The sequence below is a fragment of the Schistocerca cancellata genome, chromosome 10 (assembly GCF_023864275.1).
Source record: "Schistocerca cancellata isolate TAMUIC-IGC-003103 chromosome 10, iqSchCanc2.1, whole genome shotgun sequence".
Taxonomy (NCBI): Eukaryota; Metazoa; Arthropoda; class Insecta; order Orthoptera; family Acrididae; genus Schistocerca; species Schistocerca cancellata.
In genome coordinates, this window is record NC_064635.1 from 119,016,021 (window position 1) to 119,042,722 (window position 26,702).

Genomic DNA, 26,702 nt, shown 5'->3' on the forward strand with positions numbered 1-26,702 from the left:
GGGAAAAGGAAAGAGAAGGGAGGGAGGGTGCCTAAGGGAAAGGACACAGGAAGTGGGGGGGAGGATCAAAGTTGATAGGAGGGGTAGATGGAGGGGAGGAGGACATCGTCAGGAAGGGGGAGCTGGCAGAAGCCACCTCGGGAGAGGGTAAGGAGGGTGGAGAGATGGAGACCGGGTGGGACGTGGGAATACAAGCGCGGCAGTCGGTGGGGGTGGGGGAGGATGGGTGAGACAAGCAGTTGAGGAGGACAGAGTTTGCGGGAGGTGTACAGGATCCATATCCTTGCTTCGGTACTGCAATTAGGTTATAACTCTTTTGCTTAACTTTGTGTACAGATGAGCACGTAGGTGCGAAGCCATTTATCCATCAAATCTAACAGCTACTAGTAGTTGGACAAACTATCATTGAAATAACTGAAGTAACACAGTCTGTAATTGCTAGCCACCTATGTACTAGGTTCTAGGTCGTCTCCTCGCAACCAAATGGGCTGAATCTGGAGCGGAGCTCGTAGATATCCACAGCGCTGGCTAGAGGGCGCTGTCGTCGGTTTCGGTGTCGTAGTGCCAATCTAAGAACTTGCATCGTAGCTATCGATACCACAGCGTAGGCACTCCGGCAATAGCCCACCGCATAAACAGGGATCGCTCCGCCCACCCCATGAAACGGCTCTGTTTTTGCACGACGTCGCAAGACTATGGAAAAACTTTCCTTTTGTGAGCTTACCAGATGTTGTGGGTCTTCTGGTGCTGTTCTATTAACTCGCTTACGCTTGTCGAACTCGATGACCAAATTCGCCACTCAGTTCTTGGAGAATAGCAAATTCTGTTGTTAAAAAACGTCGATGTTACATACCTGTACGACACCAAAAGAAAAAAAAGTCAGACTTGATCTGAACATGAAGCGCAAAAACTCGAAATTGTAGTCTTAACCAGTGCGCTATCGACAAATTCGACGTTGCACCACGCAGCGTATTAATGAACTAGCGTCGACACTTTGACCGTCATTTTCTAGTGAACTACTGAGTGTTGACACCTAAGCCTTTATGTTCAGCTTCGGAGAAAATACACGTCTGGATACGAGAACAACAAAAAACTGGCCCTTATGAACAGGACATTTCAAACATATGTAATCCAACCGGCGTAGAATGCTTTCCCAGAAGCAAAGAACAACAGCAGGATGTGTCGTAGGACAATATTTGTGTTGTTTGCCTCGACTTATAAGACAGAAAAAATGCAGGAATGCCTTCAGTCTACCGCAGAAGAACATTAAGGTGTACAGAAACAGTCAAACTACAAGAAATGGTTCTAGAACATTTTCTACGTGATCTGTCCAGTCTCATAGACGTGAATGTGTATATACAAACATAACGCAAAACTTTATGGTCCGCGTCTGCGTTATGCTCTAGCACTTTTTTCTTTAAGTAAAATATTGCTACATAATGTATTTACACTCTTGTCATCAGCATTTCTATAAACTACATTGTGAATGATGAAGTGTAGTGAAAAACAAGTGGTTGCGTTCTGGAATGCGGTCCAGACAATCACAGTTTCGATCCCCCGTCAATGCTCGGAATTTTTTTCCATTTCTTTCGCCTCTGGTAGTGTTTGTTAATGTGCAAAATGCCGAGCTTTTTAAGGGGTAGAGTAAAACTAGATCATGTAGCAGTTAGTGCAGCGGCAGAGTTTGACATGGACACAATATAGCTTTCCGTGCATCGGATGAAGAGCGTGAAGCGATTGACAAGGAAAAGAGTCTGAAGAAATTCCAGTAACAACAGAAAACGAAGATAACAGCAGTCACAACGCTGTGAGGCAGGTATTTACTAGCAATATCTATGGGCCTATTACTATGTAAAGACAAGTCGTTGTTTAACGTTATTACCAGAATATCGTAAAAGTCTTGACCGATTTACTTCGAATTTTTGCTAGATACTTAAATAAAAGTTCCGACGGTCATACGAATATGTTTTTTTTTTTTTAACAAAAACGTTCATGTTTTCTCTTGAAACCGACTGCGAGAGAGAAAATGCTGTGCTTTGCTATGCTATGATAACGTCCGGTCGCCGTTTTCTTTCTTGCAGTCACTTAAAACTACGATAGCAGGGGCAGTTAAAATCATTAGACGAATTGTTTCACCGATATATGGGGTTTCTCATTATACACGATTTTAAACAAAAATTGTGTATACAAGGGTGGTTTGAAAACTTTTCGGAACGGAATAGAAAAAAAGTACTTACATCACTGAAACTTTTTTTTTATTTTTCAATGTAGTCACCTTGTAGATTAAGGCATTTCGTCCATCTTTGTTCCAGTGCCTTGATCTCATCTCGCAAATGAGTTTCCTTCAGGCCGGCAAAAAGTTGTCAATTCCGGCTATCAATTCTTCGTTTGAAGTGAATCTTCGTCCACCAAGAAAAATTTTCGGTTTTGGGAAGAGATGGGAAGTCTGACGGAGCCCTATCAGGTGAATAAGGCGGGTGTGGCACCAATTCATACCTTAATTCGTGTTATTTTGCCATGACGGCGGCACGCGTTCGGGCGCGCGTCAAGAGTCGCTGCACCCATCTTGCAGATAATTTTTTTCATTTCTAATTCTTCAGTTAAAATGTGATATACCCTTTCAGGTATCTGGTAAGCGTGAGCAATTTCACGCACTTCCAATCGGCGACCCTCCGTGACCATTTTGTGCACTGTCGCAGTGATTTCTGGGGTAGAGACACGTCTTAGCCGACCACTGCGCGGATCATCATCCAAGCTCTCCCGACCAAATTTAAATTCGTTTGCCTATTGAGCAACAGTTGAATATGAAGGAGCGGAGTCCCCCAATGTATTCTTTGCTTTCATACCTTTCTTTACGAAGTACTTAATTACTGCTCGAATCTCGACTTCTTCCATCGCAAATCACAACGCGGGAACAACAACAGAGCCACGTCAGTGGCACAGCTCTCTTCCAAGAGCACTGACGTGGCACGTGTTTACAGGCAACAGTCCCAATGAATAACATCTGAACAACGCGTTGCGCTAGCGCTGTCCTCTCGTGGTGATTCCGAGAACTTTTCAAACCACCCTCGTACAACAATGTACTGTTACGCTATTTTGTCGAAAGTCGACATGTTAAGAAACGTGGCTGTTGTACTTGAGGTTTATAATTTATATAAAAAACAGCTACCAGCCACATGTATGGTTTAAGAAGGTTTATTATCTTCAGACCATGACCGGTTTCGGATTTATCTTTACAAATCCATCTTCAGATGGCAGATTACAAGCGTTCTTAGTTGGACCTAGTTTTGTTTATGTTATTCATTTGCTGCACTGGGAAAGAAAAGAAATATTTATGTTGTCATATCGGTAATGGTATTTTTACGAAAGATTTACTTCTTTTACAAGATCTAATTGCTCAGAGATGGTTTTTATAAACATTAGTAAACTTGCAGGTTAGTGTACTTACGAGCTATGTAGTTCTGTCTGACGAAATATTCGTGCGTTTATGTTTTCGAACGCAAGCTTGATACACTTTTCAATATGCACTATGTGAGTGCTATTCCAGTCTATGGATGTCACTTTTAACCTCATCATCTTAATTACACACGCAGCATACACGAATAACGTTTACAAAACGTGGCCCAGCTTCACATTACAAACGAGAACAATATTTGCAAAGAGCTTACAGTCATAACGATGTTAACTTACAGATGCTGTATAGTCGATATCGGTACAGTAAAATATCTCTTTGCTATTGTATGAAATTAATCTAAAACGGAATAAATAAAATTACATACAAATAAGATTACAAACATTATATGTAGTACAGAGTTACTGTGTGTTACTAATTAGTTGTTACAATAGTAGGGGATAAATTGTAATGTATGACATAATATACAATGCACATGTTTTCATTATGCAATTTTTCAATGACATATAAACAGTTTTTGGGGCCTGTATACTGAATGTGTTTGATGGGATATTGGGCTTTAGTTATTTTAAAAAAGTAAAAGTTTCTTCAAAGTTATTTAAGAAGGGGGTGTTAACTGACTCTGTCTGTTCATTCAAAATGAGATCAGGGAACCTGTTTTTATGTGTACGAATCTCAATCTCCTCTAGGAGATTCTATGAGAAACCTTTGTCTTTGAGGTGTAATATCTGCAGGTTGTTTTCTATGTTCTCAACTGTATGATTGTTTTCTGCAAGATGGGTGGCAAAAGTAGATTTGCTTAGGTTTTTCAGACGTAGGGCATCAAGGTGTTCCTTGAATCTTGTTTCAAAAGCTCTACCTGTTTGGTCTATGTAGAATTTAGGACAGTTGTTACACTTTAGTTTATAAATTCCAGATCTTTTATGGGGTATGCTGTTGTGTGGGAGTGAGTGTATGACTCTTTGTTGGAGTTTGTTATTGGTAGAGAAAGTAATTTTGACATTCTTCTTCTTGAATAAGTTGGAAATTTTATATGAAAGTGGGCCTATATATGGTAGGGCTACATATTTTACTGATTTTTTGTCTTTCATAGTTATATTGGCTGTTGCTTGTTGCAAGGACTTATTGCTAGCAATTTTTACTTTAGTTTTTTGAGAGAGTGTGTCTATTATTGAAGCATCATAGCCATTACTTTGGGCAATTGATTTGATTATACTGATTTCTTTGTGCTGTTCAGTGGGGGTGAGGGGGACTTTATGCATACGATGTAGCATTGTACTGTATTCTTTTCTTCATGTCAGTCGGTTTTAACAAAAGACGGGTAAGTTGTAGACAACGGCCTTTTCGCCCCGGCAACACCGATTCCTGTCAGCTCACCGAAGTTAAGCGCTGTCGGGCTGGGCTAGCACTCGGATGGGTGACAATCTGGTCTGTCAAGCGCTGTTGGCAAGCAATCTTTTTTAGTTACGTGCATCGGTTTCCCGACGTTCTTGTGTTTAGTGCGTTCGGCTTCTCATAAGCCTTAGCCACCGCTTGCCGAAATTTCCACACTGTCATCTGTCGATCTGCAGAGCTCGATGAAGGTACCGCGGCCGTTCCTGAACTCGTGAAACGGCCGAATCTGTAGTTGTTTCCAGATCTGTCCCACACGACGGCCTCCCGGCAGCTTGGATTACAGGAGTACGCCACTACTCCCAGCCAATTGTGTGGTCGAGCGACACCCTCGTCTCGCTCTTCCTAGATGATCGCTGCTGCGCGGAGTAATTCCTAGCGCGCCGATGGCTTCAGAGTTGGTCTTCTCGAAGTTTTGCTTTTGCACTGCCTTCCGCAATAGCGGGGTGCACTCAGCCCTTGTGAGGCAAACTGAGGAGCTACTTGATCGAGAAGCAGCGGCCCCGGTCTCGCAAACTTACATACGGCCGGGAGAGCGGTGTGCTGGCCGCATGCCCTTCCATATCCGCATCTAGTGACGCCTGTGTTGACACGGCGGCCGGTTGGTTCCGTTAGGCTTTCATGGCCTGTTCGGGCGGAGTTTAGTTTAGGGAAGTTGTATTTATGGCTTACCATGCTATGGTTAGAATTCTGCAACGGAATCTGACTCGTCCGAAACTTTGCCCGTTCTCTGACTAAAATGCGAAATACTGTGATTGAAGCCACTATCCTCATACAAACCTAGCAGCTGCGGAGGTCTCTCTCATACCTCTTATAGCAGGGGTGCCCAACCCGCGGGCCGCATACGGCCCATAGCAAGTATCAAAGCAGCCAAAGAAATGAGCGTCAGTCACACGATCGAAAAAAAAAAAAAAGAATCCGTGAAATTGCGTTTATCTGAATGTAGTACAAATTGAATGTTTTGAGTTTGAAACTCCCGCTACACAATGCTATATTCTTATGTCCTTACCGTTGTTAACATTGCTGCCCGTACTATAGTTGAATCCCTAGAGTGGATGCTATGAGGGGGGTAATCTCGTATATTTTACAGTAATAAGGTGGCGCAGTTGAGGCCAGATGTTAAAAAAAAAGTATAGCACAATTAATGAAATCACATCGTTCGTGATATCGAAAGCGGAACACGAGCCAGAACTTGACTGTGGCGACTGGGTGGCCGATTTCACACTTTTTATAGATCTGACTGCTCATTTAGGCGACTTAAACATGTGTCTCGAGGGTAGCAACCTACTTACAATTAGAATGTTTCAAGCAATAACGGTGTTCCAAATGAAACGGAAATTGTGGCAAGCACAAGTAAATGAAATCAATACTTTTTTATTTGAACACGTTGGCTAAACACAATCCTAAAGACAGGATGCTTTTCGATTCCAGGCAAGAATTTGAAAATCGATTATAGGATTTTCGAAACAGTAACAAAAATTTTCGTTTTTATGTGTCACCTTTCACAAACATTGGACATACGTCGACAGAAAATTTTCAGGTGGAATGCATAGAGTTCCAGTCCGCCATCCAACATGAATGAAAAATTCGATTATGTATTTTTGTTGGACTTTCAGAAATCATACCTGTCCGGAGGCCAATATCCCCTGCTGCATATGCACATTATATATACAATCTTTGTTTGGAAACACGTACTTTTATGAATGGTCATTTTCAATGGTGAAGCACACAAGGAGTAAATACAGAACCAAAACCTCAGGTGGAAACATTGTGAACACTCCGAGAATTATAACAACTTCGATCGAACCTGATACTCATACATTAGTTTTCCAAATTGAAAGTCAAATGCCACATTAATTCTATGATTTGTTCTTACGTATATATAATATAATTAACAATATCACACATATAAAATGTAAAGTTAATTACATCTTGCTTTTTTAGATGAAAGAATCATAAATTAATAAATTCTAAATTACTTCAATGTGTTAACTAAATACCTCCGACCGTTCCTCCCTTTGCTCCTCAGCGGTTATTGTAATTAAGTATACGATGTGCGGCCCAAAAATACTCGTCTTCTTCCAATATTGCCCAAGTAAGCTAGAATGTTGGACATCCTTGCCTTAGAGCAATGATCCTAAACAAATGTTTTCTTTGTAATAAAAATTAACAGTGGTGACGGTCAGAGAGATTAGGCAAGAGGAGACAGTGAGGGGTGGGGAGAGAGGAAATGGACAGAGGAAAAGGGAAGGAGTAAATCGACAGGGAAGAGCGAGGGGGGGGGGGGGGACAAAGCTACAGAGCTACGACTTCTGCGGTTTTGTTGGCACGTCTGTACCGGAGAACTAGGACCATCCAACACTAAGAGTCTTCCCTGCCTGATAATTAGAAGGTTGTTTTGGAAGGTTCGAATATGGAGGTGCGTTACAGTAACCCAAGCAACTTAAACTCGTGAAGACCAGTATGAAAAAAATAAGTTTGAAAAGTTTCGCTCAGTTGATGTGTGAAATGATTTCACTAAAAGTAGGCAATAAAATAGATTAGAGAAATATTGACGCAGATTTGCTGCACCTGATTTCGATCATCATTCAAAGAAGCGTCAAATGTTTCTCGAAAATATTTTATTTCTTTCTTTCTTTCATGAAATCATTTCATAAAACATATGAGGGACATTTTTCAAAATGTTTTACATTTTGGCGTTTTGTTCAGAAAGAATAACCGAAATGACACCTGATTTACTTTGCTACCGTCTTCTGTTCTCGAAATGTACTAAATTCAGATGGCCGTTTTAAAAATGAAATGTCAAACCAACGCAACTCGTGCACAAAATAACTAAGCCTATGATGTTCTAAATTTAGTGCTTGATCGAGGAAAGCCTCGTCGAGAATTAAATATCACGCCAATGTAACTTTGTACAGTTAAAATAGCAAGGCGATGAAGAGATTAACTTTTTCGCACTTCATTTACATCAGTAGCTGTTCGTGAAATATTTCAGTTTTCCCTCAAGTCACTATTTACGTATTTCGAACTAGCGGGGATTACTTACAAGTTTTTTTTATTTAATTTATTTGCAAAATTAGGTCTCACGCCGGTCAATTTCTCACTTCTCGTTTGTCTGTGGCAATCCTGACAAGACCTCATTGTGTAATTTATAGGATGTCTTGATTTCGCTGCACTCAAACTTTTGACCAAAAAGTAAATACACACATCAAAAAAAGTTTTGCATCACCCCGGTTCCCAGAAATGCTGAGGATAGAAGACAGACGTTGACTCTGGATGTTGTATCACAGTCAAAGGGACTGCGTGTCATTCCACCAGGAAGGAGGTACATGGCTCGTGTTGTCTATGGTTCAACCATGGTCAATACCGCGGTTCGATGTCGTCGGCATTGTTACTTTGTGCCAGGAAGGGTTTTCAACAAGGGAAGTGCCCAGGCGTCTCGGAGTGAACCAAAGCGATATTGTTCGGACATGGAGGAGATACAGAGAGACAGGAAATGTCGATAAATGCCTCGCTCAGACCGCCCGAGGGCTACTACTGCAGTGGATGACCGCTGCCTACGGATTATGGCTGGGAGGAACCCTGACAGCAACGCCACCATTTTGAATAATGCTTTTCGTGCAGCCACAGAACGTCGTTTTACGAGTCAATCTGTGCGCAATAAGCCGCGTGATGCGCAACTTCACTCCCGACGTCCATGGCGAGGTTCATCTTTGCAACCACGACACCATGCAGCGCGGCACAACCATATGCCTAATGGGCCGCTAAGGATTGGCATCACGTTCTCTTGACCGACGAGTGTCGCATATGCCTTCAGCCAGAGAATCGTCTGAGACGTGTTTGGAGGCAACACGGTGAGGCTGAACGCCTTAGACACACTGTCCAGCGAGTGCAGGTGGAGCTTCCCTGCTGTTTTGGGGTGGCATTATGTGGGGCCGACGTACGCCGCTGGTGGTCATGGAAGGCGGCGTAACGGCTGTACGATACGTGAATGCCATCCTCCGATCGATAGCGCAACCATATCGGCAGCATATTAGCGAGGCACTCGTCTTCATGGGCGACAATTCGCTCCCCAATCGTGCACATCTTGTGAATGATTTCCTTCAGGATAACGACATCGCTCGACTAGAGCGGCCAGCATGTTCTGCAGGCATGAACCCTATCGAACATGTCTGGGATAGATTGAAAAGGGCTGTGTATGGACGACGTGACCCACCAACCACTCTACGTCGAATCGCCATTGAGGAGTGGGACAATCTAGACCAAGAGTGCCTTGATGAACTTGTGAATAGTATGCCACGACTAATACAGGCATGCATCAATGCAAGAGGACGTGCTACTGGGTATTAGAGGTACCGGTGTTTTCAGCAGTCTGGACCAGCAACTCTGAAGGTCCGGCTGTATGGTGGTACAACATGCAGTGTGCGGCTTTCATGAGCAACAAGAAGGGCAGAAATGCTGTTTATGTTGACCTCTATTCCGATTTTCTGTACAGGTTCCAGAACTCTCAGAACTGAAGTGATGCAAAACTTTTTTTGGTGTGTGTATATGGGGTTCCCAAGGTAGGGTTATAGGCCTTCTGCTACTCTTTTTCTATGTAAACGGTGTAACAAGTATCTGAAAAAAGTAAGGACACTGATGTTTTTATTTACCAAAGTTTTTTTTTTTTTCAAAAGACAATATTGTCCTCTTCAAAGTAGTGCCTGCAAAGCGGCGGAGTCGTTGTTTCCAGTCTTGGCAGCAGCACTGAAAGGCTTCAACTAGTAGGGCCTATAACATGTCGGTCACATTGTTTTGAATGTTCTTCCAAGTCCCAAAATGACATTCCTTTTAATTCACTTTTGAATTTTCGGGAAAATAAAAAAGTTACAGGTATTCATGTCAGGTGAATAGGGGGGGCTGCGCAACAACAGGAATTTCTTTTGGGGTCAAAAATTCCGTGATGGAAGTGCCTGTGTAACATGGGGCGTTGTGATGATGCAGCGTCCACTTGTCTGCACGATTCTCCCTTTTCCTGGACCTTTCAGGGATGTCTTTGTAAAACACTTAGTCGAATGTTTGTCCTTGGGAAACAAATTCTTTATGCACGGTAGTGTCAAAAAAGCAAATCAGTATTGTGTTGCTCCTTGATTTGGTCATTCGTGCATTTCTCGGTCGAGGAGATGCCTCAATGTACCACTTCTCACTTTGCACTTTGTTTCAGGATCGTACTCAGGAATCCATGATTCGTCACCTGTAATCACACGAATGAATCATTCACGAAGAGCAACGCACATGTTCTTTCTGTTGTTCTTCTATTCAGTTGTGACGTTTTTCGGCACCTCTTTGGCGCATACCTTTCTCATGTGCATACCTTCAGTCAGAATTTGATGTACGGTGAAAGCGTTTTAGAACTCGCCGACCATTCTTATTGTTAAACACCTGTCTGTTCTCACAAGAGCACGCCCACATTCGACTATTTCGATGGTTTTTGCAGTTGAACCTCTCCTTGAGCGAGGTTCGACTTCAGCCTGTTCTCGGCTTTCCAAAAATGATTTTGTGCCAGCGAAGAATTTGTGCTCCTGATGAGGAATTTTCCTCATAGGTATGTTTCAAAGGTGAGACGCGTGGATTCCACAAGTTTAACATTGCTCTAAGTTCCACGGTTCCATTTTCGTAACACACAACAAAAACGCAGCATCACTGATGGCGCTCTCAAATGTCACACAGTGGCTGCGTGCAGCTCAAACTCGGACTGAGTACCTGGAAGGGATGAGACTCAGCTCTGCACAACCAGAACAGCACAGCGTTGCCAGATCGCTCGCAGTGTTGCCAGTCTCATTAATTTCCTCGCATACCTCGTAGGACAGAATCAGAGGAGCCCCCATGCATTGTTTCGGTCGTTTACTGTCGTAAAGTCACCAGAAGATCAGAACGTATTGCAAACTGATTGGGGCAAGGCGCCTGCATACCGCAGAAAGTGTCAGTTGACATGAATAAAAAAATGAAGTTTCGGTTGCACTATAAATCACACATATTTAAAGGTTGTCGATTCACCTAAATACGAGGTATTAAAATTACGAGATACTTAAAATGGAAACATTTAATGGAAAATTTTGTGCGGAAGGTAAACCAAAGGACACATTGAAGGTTCCAGAAATATGGTAAAGAAACACACTGCACTACGTTTTTCCATCCTCTTCTTGAGTACTCCCGCACTGTATGACATCCTTACCAGATTATATTGACGCATGACATCGAAAACGTTCGAAGAAGGTCAGCTCGTTTTGTATCATCGCGAAATAGGGGTGCGAGTGTCATGGATAGGATTAAATCAAAGGCGTTTCACAAAACATCATTCACAAAGTTTCTCCTCCGAATGTAAAAATATTTTTGTTGACTTACCTACACAGTGCAAAAAGAACATCGCATGTAGGTGTTCGTTTTTTCCAGGTGCTGTTCGAGAGTGGAACGATAGGGAAATAGCCAGAAGGTGCGAAGGTGGTTTTGTGTGCCCTGTGCACTTTAAGTTCAAAATGGTTCATATGGCTCTGAGCACTATCGGACTTAACATCTGTGGTCGTCAGTCCCCTAGAAGTAAGAACTACTTAAACCTAACCAACCAAAGGACATCACACACATCCATGCCCGAGGCAGGATTCGAACCTGCGACCGTAGCGGTCACGCGGTTCCAGACTGAAGCGCCTAGAACCGCACGGCCTCACCGGCCGGCACACTTTAAGTGTGATAATGTATAGTAGATGAACATATGTGACTTATGACGAGTGAAGTAAGCGTTCTGGGACAGGAGGGGAGGTTATCATTGCAAGCGAAAGAAAGTCGTAGGAATTACGCGCGTGCGGCCACACACACACACACACACATATATATATATATATATATATATATATATATATATATATATATATAAAGGAAGGAAAGAGGTCTGAGAAGATATGAAGGTCTCGGGGCGGTAGTTCATTTCGCAATGGGAGATACGCCCTTGATACGCAGTTAGCGGAAGCCACGCGTGCGTTTTCCGCAGGGGCTGAGGAATTTTCCGCCCAGCGACTCGGCGTATGAGTGGGGTGCGTCAAATTGAGTTCCCTCGCTCCCAAGTCACTGGACTGAAGTCTTCCGGTCCAAGGTTTTCCGCGGACGCCGAGGTGATGGATGTGTGGGGGGAGTTTGCGAATCGAACTCCCGGCGACTACACCTGCGTCCGGCCTTCTCCCGAGGTGCAGCGAAATCCAGGCAGGCTGCTGTACGAGGGGCAGTGGTCAGCACACTGGTTTCGCATTAGGGAGGACAATCCGTAGTCCTGACTTAGGTTTACCATGGTTTCGCTAAATCAGGGAGGTGCAGTAATCATCGATTATCCGTTTTTCGCCTTTCCTTATCCCGTGTCCTCGCAGGTTTGGCATTTCAACCTGGATATGGCGTTGTTAATGGCAGAGGGTGGACAGATGTCGCCATTCCCCTCAGACTCCCCCCGCCCCCTACCCCATCCCCCCCCCCTTTTCCTCTTGGTCAGACTTTGTGAATCTCTGATCTCTGCGTCTAGTGTTATCCCTTGCGAAAGTGTGTGAACGTTTGTCGAAATTGTCGAAGTCGTATTACTGAGGCGAGACGTGGGTACGAGCGCTCTATTCACTTGGTCATATGTCAGAAACCGCCTAAAAACCACATCCAAAGTAATGTGAACATCCCTAAAAGACATCAAAAAATGTTCAAATCTGTGTGAATTCCTAAGGGACCAAACTGCTTAGGTCATCGGTCCCTAGACTTACACACTAATAACTTATGCTAAAACACACACACACACACACACACACACACACACACACACACACACACACACACACATGCCCGAGGAAGGACTCGAACCTCCGGCGGGAATCCAAGACATCGATGTATTAGTTTAAATATCGATTTTTCAGTATCGGTAATGAAGTCTTTAAATCATCGTAACATCGGTTTGAAAGACAAAATAGCGAGCTTCGATGTTGGCAGAAAATGAGGATACAGCATGACTTGGACAAAATTTCTGTTTGGTGTGGTCAATGGCACCTTGCTCTAAATGTCGAAAAATGTGAGTTAATGGAGATGATTAGGGAAAAAAACTTAATCTTCGGATACCGCATCAGTAGTGTGGTGCTTGGCATAGTTCTGCATAACGCTGCGAAGCGGTATGGAGTAACGTGCAGGTAAGGACGATATATGGAAAGCGAATTGTCAGCTGCATTTTACTGGGTCAATTTTCGGAATGTGTAGCTCATCGGTAAAGGAGACCGCGTACAGAACAGTAATGTGACCCGTTTTTGAGTACTGCTCCAGTATTCAGGATCCCCCCCCCCGAAGCAGTTCTGAGGCGTGCTGCCAGATTTGTTATCAGTAGGTTAAATCAGGACGCAAGTACCCTGGTAAACCTGCCTGCGGAAGTGCCGCAACACGACGTGGATGGACTCGACTAATGTCTGAAGTAGTGCTGACACCATGAATCCAGCAGGGCTGTCCATAAATACGTAAGAGTACGAGGGCTGGAGATCTGTTCTGAACAGCACGTTACAAGGCATCCCAGACATGCTCAATAATGCTCATGTATGGAGAGTTTGGTGGCCAGCGGAAGTGTACTTCTGGAACCACTATGCAGCAATTGTGGACGTGTGGGGTGTCGCATTGTCCTCCTGGAGTTGCCGAAGTCCTCGGAAGGCACAATGGACATGAATGGACCGGATGCTTAGGTACATGTCGCCCGTCAGAGTCGTATCAGGGATCCCATATTACTCCAACTCGCGCGACTGCTACCGTCGCAGGTTCGAATCCTGCCTCGGGAATGGTTGTGTGTGATGTCCTTAGGTTAGTTAGGTTTAAGTAGTTCTCAGTTCTAGGGGACTGATCACCTCAGATGTTAAGTCCCATAGTGCTCAGAGCCATTTGAACCATCACTCCAACTACACACGCCGCACACTATTACAAGCTTCGACCAGCTTGAACAGTTCCCTGCTGACATGCAGGGTCCACGGATTCATGCGATTGTCTCCATACCCGTACACGTCCAACCGTTCGATACAATCTGAAAGGAGACTCGTCCGATCAGGCAACATGTTTCCAGTTATCAACAGTCCAGTGTCATTGTTGGCGGGCCCAGGTGAGGCGTAAAGCTTTGTTTCGTGCAGTCATCAAGGCTACACTAGTGGGCCTTCGCCTCCGAAAGCCCACGTTGTTCATGTTTCGTTGAATGTTTTAGGATGACACCCTTGTTGATGGCCCAGTATGAAATCGACAGCTATTTGAGGAAGGGTTGCACTTCTATCACTTTGAACGATTCTCATCAGTCGTCGTTGGTCCCGTTCCTGCAGGATCTTTTTCCGGCCGCAGCGATGTCGGAGATTTGATGTTTTACCGGATTCGTGATATTCACGGTACACTTGTGAATCCCCACCTCATCGCTACCTCGGAGATGCTGTGTCACAGCGCTCGTGCGCCGACTGTAACACCACAATCAGACTCCCTTAAATCTTGATAATCTGCCATTGTAGCAGCAGTAACCGATCTAACAACTGCACCAGACACTTCTTGTGTTTTATAGGCGTTGCCGACCGCAGCGCTGTGTTCTGCCTATTTGAATACGCTTATTTGAATACGCATGGCTATACCAGTTTCTCTGGCTCTTCAGTGAATTTCGTAGACGCTTCCGAAAGTCAAATGGGAATCCCTGGAGACATACTGCTGCTACAATTTAGAGAACCGGCACTTGAGGCGGACTGCAAATCGATTCTACTGCTGCTAACATAAATGTCGCGTAAGGCTCAGAGAAAAACGACTAATACAAGAGAAATCACGGCTCTCATGTGGGCATGTAGACAGTCGTTTCTCCCTCGCCATGTTTTGGGAGTTGAGCAGGAATGGAAATCACTAGCAGAAGACCAAGGTAATCTCTTCTGTACACCATACTATGGCATTCGTATGTTGATATAGCTTCAAAAAGCTTGTTGTGGGTGTAGCTCCATAAGGCTGTTATAAATGCAGCTATTTATAGGATGGTAGCAGCGCTAAGACCGTAGCGGCTCGTAGAATGACGTGCAGAGAATTGGCTGTCGTCCCTGAACTTAAATAAATGTAACATATTGCCCATACATAATAGGAGACATCCACTGCTGTTTTATTACACTGTTTGTGAAAAATCACTGGAAACAGTGTATAATGTAAAATACTTAGGAGTGACTATTCAGAGTGACCTTAAACGAAATGACCACAGAGAACGAACAGCAGGAAAATCAAAAGCTAGATTCATTGGGCGAATATTAGGGGATTTAATTGATCGACGAAAGAAGTGACTTACAAAACACATGTTTGACTGATTCTTGAGTAGTTTTCGTCAATATGGGATCCTTACCAGGTAGGACCGATAGAAGAGACAGAGAGGATCTAGCGGAGAGAGGGGCACATTTCGTCTTGGAATCGTTTTCTCGGAGCGTGAGCGTAACCGATATGCTCAACGAACTACAGTGACAGACCCTACACGAGAGGCATTGCGCATCACTGAATGGTTTACTGTTGAAATGTCGAGAGTTTGTTCCCATTCTACCCGAGCAACATATCGTTTCCTCCCATATGCGTCTTGCAAAATGACAAGAACGAGAAATTAAAGTCTAGATATAATGGGGGTCAGTGAAATGAAATGGAAAGAAGATAGCCATTTCTGGCCACATGAGTATAGGGTAATATCAACAGCAGCAGAAAATGGTATAACGGAAGTAGGATTCGTTTTGAATAGGAAGGTAGGGTGCAAAATCTGTTACTGTGAAGATTTCAGTTCAAATGGCTCTGAGCACTATGGGACGTATCATCTGAGGTCACCAGTCCCCTAGAACTACTTAAACCTAACTGACCTAAGGACATCACACACATCCATGCATGAGGCAGGATTCGAAACTGCAACCGTAGCAGTCGCGGGGTTCCTGACTGAAGCGCATAGAACCGCTCGGCCACCGCGGCCGGTGAAGGGTTCAGTGATGGGATTGTTCTTATCTGAATCGACAGCAATCAAACACCGACAACGATAGTTCAGGTACACATGCCGTCGTTGCAAGCTGAAGATGAAGAGAAAGTGTATGAGGATATTGAAGGGGTAATACAGTATGCAAAGGAAGATGAATGAAAAGCTAGTAGTCATGGGGGACAGGAATGCAGTTGTAGGGGAAGGAATGAAAGAAAAAGGTCACAGGAGAATAAGGGCTTTGGACAGGGAGTGAGAGAGGAGAGAGGCTAATTGAGATCTGTAATCAATTTCAGCTTATAATAGCGAATATTCTGTTCAAGAATCAGAAGAGGAGGCGGTATAGTTGGAAAACGCCGGAAGATTTCAGGTAGATTACACCGTGCTCAGGGAGGGATTCCGAAATACTGGATTGTAAGGCTTACCCAGGAGCACATATAGACTCAGATCACCATTTAGTAATGATAAAGAGTCGGCTGAACTTCGAGAGATTAGCCAGGAAGAATCAATGCTCAAAGAAGTGGGATACAAGTAAAAGGAATGAAGAGATAAGGCTATAGATACTGCGATAATCGATAACTCAGTAGGCAGTACAGTTGAAGAGGAATGGACATCTCTAAAAAGGGCATGTACTCAAGTTTGAAAGAAGAATATAGGTAAAAAGAAGGTAACTGCGAAGAAACAATGGGTAACAGAAGAAATTCTTCTGTTGATCGATGAAAGAAGGTAGTACGAAAATGTCCAAGGACATTCAGGGATACAGAAGTACAAGTCACTTAGCAATGAAATAAATTGGAAGTGCAGAGAAGCTAAGGCGAAATGGCTGCCTGAAAAATGTGAAGAAATCGAAAAGAAACGATTGTCAGAAGGACTGACTTAGAATGTAGGAAAGTCAAAACAACCTTCGGTACAACTAAAAGCAAGGATGGTAACATTAAGAGGGCAATGGGAATTCCACTCTAACTGCAGAGAAGAGAGCGGGTGGGTGGGAAGAGTACATTGAACGCCTCTATAAGGGGGAATATTCGTCTGATGTGATATAAGAAGAAACGGTGCGAGGTGCCGGGGTAGCAGTGTATTTAACACTAAATTCTTCTAGAATCTTCATATGTAAATAATGATCTAAGCCCCCCCCCCCCCCCACTGTTCTAACTCCGACTTTTGCTGTTGCACATGGATCAAGAAGAAACGCGAACTGACTGTAATCGACCCTGCAAGTGGAGTAGAAAAGATTTTGGCACCTGCAATAATCTAATTTGATTGAAATTAATTAAATAAAGGAAAGTTTCATTAACATAGTGAGAAATGAAAGGGTTGCTCTACCGATTAACAGAATGAAAGTTCTATCCAAAATAACAATTTCATTTATTATGACTAAACTCAAAATCATAAACAAAACACATGAAACATTTACAATACATCAAATTGGATCAAATTGGATACTCAAATAAATGCTGTGAAGGTGAAGTTGTCCATAAACTAGATTGTGACATTTATGACGAAGTGGTATGTGGAGCCAATTCCCTGCGACTCAAACCTTAAGAGAAACAACCAGCCGACCCAACATTAATTGCTGCTACAGTAGTGAGAACTCACACAATGAACATCCAAGACATAACCACATAAGAAAAGACGGGAACAGGCGCGCTCTGCTGAGCTCCGATAATCACAGAACAAAATTCCTTAATCTGCCGGTGCTGCGGACATACATTACCAAGCTGTCTTCTTAACTGTAAGGACTTAGTAGATAGTGTCGGAAGTTCCATGCGGCTTTTCGCGGATGATGCTGTAGTATACAGAGAAGTTGCTGCTTTAGAAAATTGTAGCGAAATACAGGAAGATCTGCAGCGGATAGGCACTTGGTGCAGGGAGTGGCAACTGACCCTTAACATAGACAAATGTAATGTATTGCGAATACATAGAAAGAAGGATCCTTTATTGTATGATTATATGATAGCGGAACAAACACTGGTAGCAGTTACTTCTGTAAAATATCTGGGAGTATGCGTACGGAACGATTTGAAGTGGAATGATCATATAAAACTAATCGTTGGTAAGGCGGGTACCAGGTTGAGATTCATTGGGAGAGTGCTTAGAAAATGTAGTCCATCAACAAAGGAGGTGGCTTACAAAACACTCGTTCGACCTATACTTGAGTATTGCTCATCAGTGTGGGATCCGTACCAGGTCGGGTTGACGGAGGAGATAGAGAAGATCCAAAGAAGAGCGGCGCGTTTCGTCACTGGGTTATTTGGTAACCGTGATAGCGTTACGGAGATGTTTAACAAACTCAAGTGGCAGACTCTGCAAGAGAGGCGCTCTGCATCGCGGTGTAGCTTGCTCACCAGGTTTCGAGAGGGTGCGTTTCTGGATGAGGTATCGAATATATTGCTTCCCCCTACTTATACTTCCCGAGGAGATCACGAATGTAAAATTAGAGAGATTAGAGCGCGCACGGAGGCTTTCAGACAGTCGTTCTTCCCGCGAACCATACGCGACTGGAACAGGAAAGGGAGGTAATGACAGTGGCACGTAAAGTGCCCTCCGCCACACACCGTTGGGTGGCTTGCGGAGTATCAATGTAGATGTAGAATGTAGATGTAGATGTAGACACGATCTGGTGTACTGGAAGCGATGGCTGGTTGCTTCGACGTCCCGTCGTGGTGATGATAATGTCGCGAGTATAGCCCAAAACAAATTATCCTGGTCTGGTTGTTCCAGACTAAAGACTTCCTATCAATACAAATGCGCCTCTGAGGGAGACGAAGAAGGCTCGCCACACACTCACTGACGGTACAGTGATTGATTTTAACAAGCGAAGTCACACAGTAACTCCGATACAGTCAACTTTAGCCAAAACTGCTCAAGACGGACAACATAGGCCGCTTGTACGCAGGACGCTCTATTGCCATCTGTACTCGGAAAGTTACGTTGAAGTCGAAACTTCAGCACCTTCGTCAAACAGTTACAATTAAATGAAAGTATATTAGACAGCCAACGGAAGGCAGGCTGTCCAGAGCAGCGAGAGCTCAGTCTTGTAACCTACTCCGACCGAAAGGCGAGAGCCGACTTTCTCGAGAACACCCGTAAAAAACGAACACAGAACATTCCCGCCCCCACGACAGTGGCCGTGGTTAAACGTTCCAATCAGCAACTCGAAAACCGGCGGAAAATTCCACTCTATTTCCGGAGCACTACCATTCCACCAATGGAGATTCTTGGCGCCAATTTCTGCGCCGATTTTGCTACGTCACGGAGCTACGCCCTGAGCAAGCCAATCACAGTTACGATTTTGCAGAAAACGCGGGAATTTGCCCGCCAAGACTGCCTGGGAACACAAGTCATTCCCACGCCTCGCTGGTAGGCCGCCAGAAAGTGTTGTCACTAAGTTTCTGTGAAGTAACGGAATCTGTAGCCCAGCCGCCCCTTCTGGCCACCGGACCACCTGAGTGACGAGAGACGCTGCGTGGGAAGTCCGTGTGTGAAGGAATAGCAGCTTTTCACCGCATACAGTTAGAGAGGAAAATCGAATTGCTCAGAGAAAGATAGAAATATGAGAGGGGAGCTCATGACACCTCTCAACAGGAGCCGACAAAAAAGAGATAGGGGATCCAGTATTAGATTCAAAATTTAAAAGAGCTTTGGAATACTTAAGATCGAATAAGGCATAAAGGGTAAATAACATTCCATCGGATTTCTAAAGTCATAAAAGGGAAGTGGCAGCAAAAAGACTATTCACGTTGGTGTGTAGAATATGTGAGACTGGCGATATACCATTTGACTTTCGGAAAACACCATCTACACAAATACGGAGATTTCAAGGCTCCACAAGTGCGAGAATTATCGCAAAACCAGCTTAACAGTTGATACATCCAAGCTGCTGACGAGAGTAATATACACAAGAATGAAAAAGACAACTGAGGACCTGTTATATGCTGATCAGTCTGGCTGTAGGAAAGGCAAAGTCATCAGAGAGGTATTCTGATATGTAGTTGATAATGGAAGCAAGACTAAAGAAAAACCAAGACACGTTCATAGGATTCGTCGACCTGGAAAAATTTTTCGAGAATGGTGCAAGATGCTGAAATTGTGAGGAAAATAGGGGTAACCTGTAAGAAAAGACGGGTAATATATAATATGCATAAGAACCAAGTGGAAACAATGAGAGTGATAGCTCAAGAACGAAGTGCTCAAACTAAAAAGTGTGTAAGACAGAAATATAGTTTTTCTCCCCTACTTTCTAATCTACATAACGAAGAAGCAACGATAAAAGTAGAGTGAAACTTAAGTTCAGGGTGAAAGAATACTAATGAATAGATTCGCTGATGACACCACTATCCACAGCAAAAATGAGGAAGAATTAGGGGATCTTCTGAATAGAATGACCATTCTAATGAGTGTAGAATATGCAATGAGAGTAAACCGAAGAAAGACGAAAGTAATGAGAAACAGCAGAAATGAGACTAGCGAGAAACTTAATATCAGAGTTGAAAAAGACCAAGTTAAGGAACTGAGCTACCTAGGCAGCAAAATAACCAATGACGGAAGGAGCAAGGAGGGTATAAATAGTAGACTACCACTGGCAAAAAGGACACTCCTGGCCAAGAGGAATGTCCTAGTATCAGTTATAGGTCTTAATTTGAGAATGAAATTTCAGGGAATGTACGGTTGGGGAACATCATATGGTAGTGAAATATGGACTGAGGGGAAACCGGAAAAGAACAGGATAGAAGCATTTGAGATGTAGTGCTATAAATGTTGAAAATTAGGTGAACTGATAGAGTGACGAAAGAGAAGGTTTTCCGCGGAATCATGTCAAAATGTGGTAGTAACTGAAAAGATAAGAGAAGAATGAAACCTAAGACTATTTCAGAAACTACTCACTAAATGGAATTTAACGATCCATATGATTGAAAGATATTTGCAGCTGCGTCCACTGATTAATAGTATCATTAACTGACACGCTACAGCACCAGCTACGCTGACAGCCGCAGTACTGTAGGTCGGGCTGGTGGCTGTGACCGTCTTCTGCGTATTGGAGTTGCAACCCGCGAAAAGTTCTCTATGTGATCAAAAATATCCGGACATCCGCAAAAACATACGTGTTTCATATTAGGTGCATTGTGCTGCCACCTACTGCCAGGTAGGAACACAACCTACGGCCAGCTTAGAGACAGAAGTGATGACACTTTCTCAGGACCTCACCATCATTTTGCAGGACAATGCTCAAGCACGTGCAGTGCAAGCTGTTACTGATTTGTTTGACTGATGGGGCTGTTAAGTGCTATACCACCTACTGCACACCCCTGACTTAAGCCCTCGTAAGTCCAACTCGATTTCTAAACTGAAGGAAACACTTCACGGGATTCGCTTCAGAACTGCTACAAATTCGGCGGGCAATACACCGCGCCGCTCGATCTCTTAACACAACTGGCACTGTTAAAGAGTATCCTACGACTTCCACATCGCTGGCAACGGGCTATACACAATGCTGGTGACTAATTTGAAGGTCAGTAAAACTTTGAAACACGTATCTATTTTGTACGAGCTGTAAATAAATATTTGACACTATTAAAGTTCCAACACTTGTATTATCGTACGAGGTGCTTTCAAGTTCTAAGGCCTCCGATTTTTTTCTAATTAACTACTCACCCGAAATCGATGAAACTGGCGTTACTTCTCGACGTTATCGCCCTGCAGACATACGCATTTTTCACAACGCTGACGCCATGATTCCATGGCAGCGGCGAAGGCTTCTTTAGGAGTCTGTTTTGACCACTGGAAAATCGCTGAGGCAATAGCAGCATGGCTGGTGAATGTGCGGCTACGGAGAGTGTCTTTCATTGTTGGAAAAAGCCAAAAGTCACTAGGAGCCAGGTCAGGTGAGTAGGGAGCATGAGGAATCACTTCAAAGTTGTTATCACGAAGAAACTGTTGCGTAACGTTAGCTCGATGTGCGGGTGCGTTGTCTTGGTGAAACAGCACACGTGCAGCTCTTCCCGGACGTTTTTGTTGCAGTGCAGGAAGGAATTTGTTCTTCAAAACATTTTCGTAGGATGCACCTGTTACCGTAGTGCCCTTTGGAACGCAATGGGTAACGATTACGCCCTCGCTGTCCCACATCATGGACACCATCATTTTTTCAGCACTGGCGGTTACCCGAAATTTTTTTGGTGTCGGTGAATCTGGGTGCTTCCATTGAGCTGACTGGCGCTTTGTTTCTGGATTTAAAAATGGCATCCACGTCTCATCCATTGCCACAACCGACGAAAAGAAAGTCCCATTCATGCTGTCGTTGCACGTCAACATTGCTTGGCAATATGCCACACGGGCAGCCATGTGGTCGTCCGTCAGCATTCGTGGTACCCACCTGGATGACACTTTTCGCATTCTCAGGTCATCATGCAGGATTGTGTGCACAGAACCCACAGAAATGCCAACTCTGGAGGCGATCTGTTCAACAGTCATTCGGCGATCCCCAAAAACAATTCTCTCCACTTTCTCGATCATTTCGTCAGACCGGCTTGTGCGAGCCCGAGGTTATTTCAGTTTGTTGTCACACGATGTTCTGCCTTCATTAAACTGTCACACCCACGAACGCACTTTGGACATATCCATAACTCCATCACCACATGTCTCCTTCAACTGTCGATGAATTTCAATTGGTTTCACACCACGCAAATTCAGAAAACGAATGATTGCACGCTGTTCAAGTAAGGAAAACGTCGCCATTTTAAGTATTTAAAACAGTTCTCCTTCTCGCCGCTGGCGGTAAAATTCCATCTACCGTATGGTGCTGCCATCTCTGGGACGTATTGACGATGAACGCGGCCTCATTTTAAAACAATGCGCATGTTTCTATCTCTTTCCAGTCCGGAGAAAAAGAAATCGGAGGCCTTAGAACTTGGATGCACCTCGTAAGCTAAATACACTGTGTTGATCAGAAACACGATTGTACCTCAGAAAAGGTCTCGGCCGAGTGGGCAGTTCGCCCTCGGTACAGCCCTCTCGAAAGAAAATTGTCTGCCCTCGCAGCGATGGGTGGTAATACCGGCCTTTAATTACGGCCTGGAGCGCTCCTGGAGTCTGTGTAAACACTTGAGGAGGAATGAGGGAGAGAAGGCACAGCCTGGGTCACGTCTAGCGGTGGCTGCCCTCTGCTGTCTGCTAGCCGAGTGTCGCGAGGGCAAACAAGAAGCTAGCTGTGTCGTGTCTGCCGATCCCCTCCGGAATAATTGGACTCGAGAGGCGGCATTGCGCCTGGGGCGGACGTCCCGGCAGGGGAGGCGCGCAGATAATTATTATTGTGTATCGAGAGCCGGGGCAAGAAACTCTGGAGAAGGTCATTTAGCGGCGCTGTAACCCCCCCCCCCCCCCCCCCCCCCGGTCGTTACTACGGCAGCTGCACGCGGCGGAGGTCTGCGAAGTCGCGCAGAGAGTGGGCGAGTCGCAGGCTGTTTTTCACCTGCTGCTCGAACGGAGTCTTCATCCGAAGTTGTAATTATGTCGGGGTCGCTGTGAAAGAGCTCGGAACTTTGCAGCAGCTGGGGTAGATTGATGCGAGGGCGTTACGAAAGTTGGTATTTATGCGCGCGTATTCGAGAAGGCGCGACGAATGCTGTAGCAGTTCAAGAACTTAATAAGCTCACCAGGGAGTAATACTAGCCGCCCCAGCAAAAGAGCTGACTGGTCGCTTTGGAGCGCTGTAGGCGGGGTGGAACCAGTGCTGAGAGGCGCTCGTGTCACCATCCAGAACTGACTAGAGTCATGGCAGTGGAATGGTGTATGTGTGTGTGTGTGTGTGTGTGTGTGTGTGTGTGTGTGTAATCAGCGCAGTAAGACAGGCCGACGTGGCGATGTGACAGAACAGTATGGAGGAGACGTCGTGTTCAGAACTCACCATCATCGCACTGTCAGTGAAGTTCCCCAATTTGCTCGAGTATCGCCACTGATAGCCACGCAACATGGCGTAAGAACACGAATCGTAAGAAGAGCGTAATTGACACACTGAGCTTGTCAATCAATGATGGTCACAGTAAAACCTCGTAGGAATTGCAATTACATTTTCCTGGAGACATGAGTCCCAACATTATATTCGATGAAGATAGAAGTTGAAGTAATGAGTTAAAATTTGTGTCACGTTCGTGGTTGTTCGTTGCGTCTGCTCGGAGCGGACGTCGTAAGACACCCGTTGAAGTTCGTTGTTCATCGATTAACTCAGTTTTTTTTTATTACAGAGGGTAGCTAACCCTCTGACCGAACACGATGAGCTACCGTGCCGGCGTTTATTATGCAGATGTGCTAACCACTACACCACCGTAACATTGTGGCTACGAGACGTCGAGTGCGATTATGTACAAAGCTGGGGTGCTATTCGAATATCAGAGAGCTTCAGCAATACTGACGACTTAAGGAGGAGAAAATAAGCTGACGACGTGAAAATGGACCGTTTAACAATTTCGGAAAAGGTCGACATCGTTTAAATGTATGGCTATTGTGATCAAAATGCCTAATGGGCGTGTGCTATGTATGCTGCTCGGTATCCTGGACGACATCATCCAAGTGTCCGGACCGTTCGCCGGATAGTTACGTTATTTAAGGAAACAGGAAGTGTTCAGCCACATGTGAAACGTCAACCACGACCTGCAACAAAAGATGATGCCCAAGTAGGTGTTTTTAGCTGCTGTCGCGCCTAATCCGCACATCGGTAGCAGAAAAATTGCGCGAGAATCTGGATTCTCAAAAACGTCGGTGTTGAGAATGCTACATCAACATCGATTGCACCCGTACCATATTTCTGTGCACTAGGAACTGCATGGCGACGACTTTGAACGTCGTGTACAGTTCTGCCACTGGGCACAAGAGAAATTACGGGACGATGACAGATTTTTTGCACGCGTTCTATTTAGCGACGAAGCGTCATTCGCTAACGGCGGTAACGTAAACCAGCATAATATGCACTATTGGGCAACGGAAAATCAACGATGTCTGCGACAAATGGAACATCAGCGACCTTGCCGGGTTAATGTATGGTGAGACATTATGTGAGGAAAAATAATTGGCCCCCATTTTATCGATGGCAATCTAAATGGTGCAATGTGTGCTGATTTCCTACGTAATCTTCTACCGATGTTACTACAAGATGTTTCACTGCATGACAGAATGGCGATGTACTTCCAGTATGATGGATGTCCGGCACATAGCTCGCGTGCCGCTGAAGCGGTATTGAATAGCATATTTCATGACAGGTGGATTGGTCGTCGAAGCACCATACCATGGCCCGCACGTTCACCGGATCTGACGTCCCCGGATTTCTTTCTGTGGGGAAAGTTGAAATATATTTACTATAGTGATCCACCGACAACGCCTGACAACATTTGTCAGCGTATTGTAAATGCATGTGCGAACATTACGGAAGGCGATCTACTAGCTGTTGAGAGGAATGTCGTTACACGTATTGCCAAATGCATTGAGGTTGACGGACATCATTTTGAGCATTTATTGTATTAATGTGGTATTTACAGGTAATCACGCTGTAACAGCGTGCGTTCTCAGATATGATAAGTTCACAAAGGTACATGTATCACATTGGAACAACCGAAATAAAATGTTCGAACGTACCTACATTCTGTATTTTAATTTAAAAAACCTACCTGTTACCAACTGTTGTCTAAAATTATGAGCCATATGTTTGTGATTATTACAGCGCCATCTATAACAAAGCGTAAAAAGTGGTTCAGCTAAAACATACATATTTCTTTACGTACTACACGAATATTAATAAAAAATGGGGCTTCCTATTTTAAAAAAACGCAGTTGATATCCGTTTGACCAATGGCAGCGCCATCTAGCGGGCCAACCGTAGCGCCATCTGGTTTCCCCCTTCAAGCTACACAACTTTCGTTCTGTGCAGTTTTTTCGTTTGACACGTACTTCGTGAGATATTTGGCCCGGTGACGATCAATGGACCACCCTGTATAAATTGTTTTGGTATTTATTTCTATAGTAATAGTAAAGTTACAGATAATATTATTTTGTATGCCCTTGTCATAATCAATACGTTGAGTACTATGATAATTATATAGTGTTTATTAATAATAAATACATAAATAAGGTTTTTGATTTTCTAATTACTTTAACCTAAAGGCGTAAGATTAACACTCATTAAAAAATTGGTCAGCTGAGAAGTGTTTCGTTTCCAACTTCAGAAAATATGGTCGTATCATTCTAATAGAATCGGCTTACGATCAGAATACTACTAAGGTATCTGAATAGTCCAAAACGCTGTAATTCTACTCGCTAGCTTATTCGAACTAAGTGAAATACTGTCATTTAAGCTACTATCTCCCGGATCAACAAATGTTCAAATGTTCAAATGTGTGTGAAACCTTATGGGACTTACCTGCTAAGGTCATCAGTCCCTAAGCTTACACACTACTTAACCTAAATTATCCGAAGGACAAACACACACATCCATGCCCGAGGGAGGACTCGAATCTCCGCCGGGACCAGCCGCACAATCCATGACGGCAGCGCCTTAGACCGCTCGGCAAAACCGGATCAACAAACTGGAGAGGTCTGTCGCATACTCCATATAGCAAAGATGCCAACCGATTTACCCTCTCCTATCATTTACTTCAATTTCCGATCATAGTTTTATTTGCAGTACCAATAAACAAGGTTCAAGGCTAGAGAGGTGGCGGAAAGGAAAGGGGGCAGGGGGAGGCTGGGAGAAAATGGACATAAAGAGGGGAAAGGAGGAGGTGGACAGAGAGAGAGAGAGAGAGAGAGAGAGAGAGAGAGAGAGAGAGAGAGAAGGGGAGCGAGGGGAAGGAGATGGACAGAAAGAGGTGTTTGGTGATGATGGGTATGTTTTTTCAAACATCTCACCAGAAAATTTATTTGATTTTCGAAAAT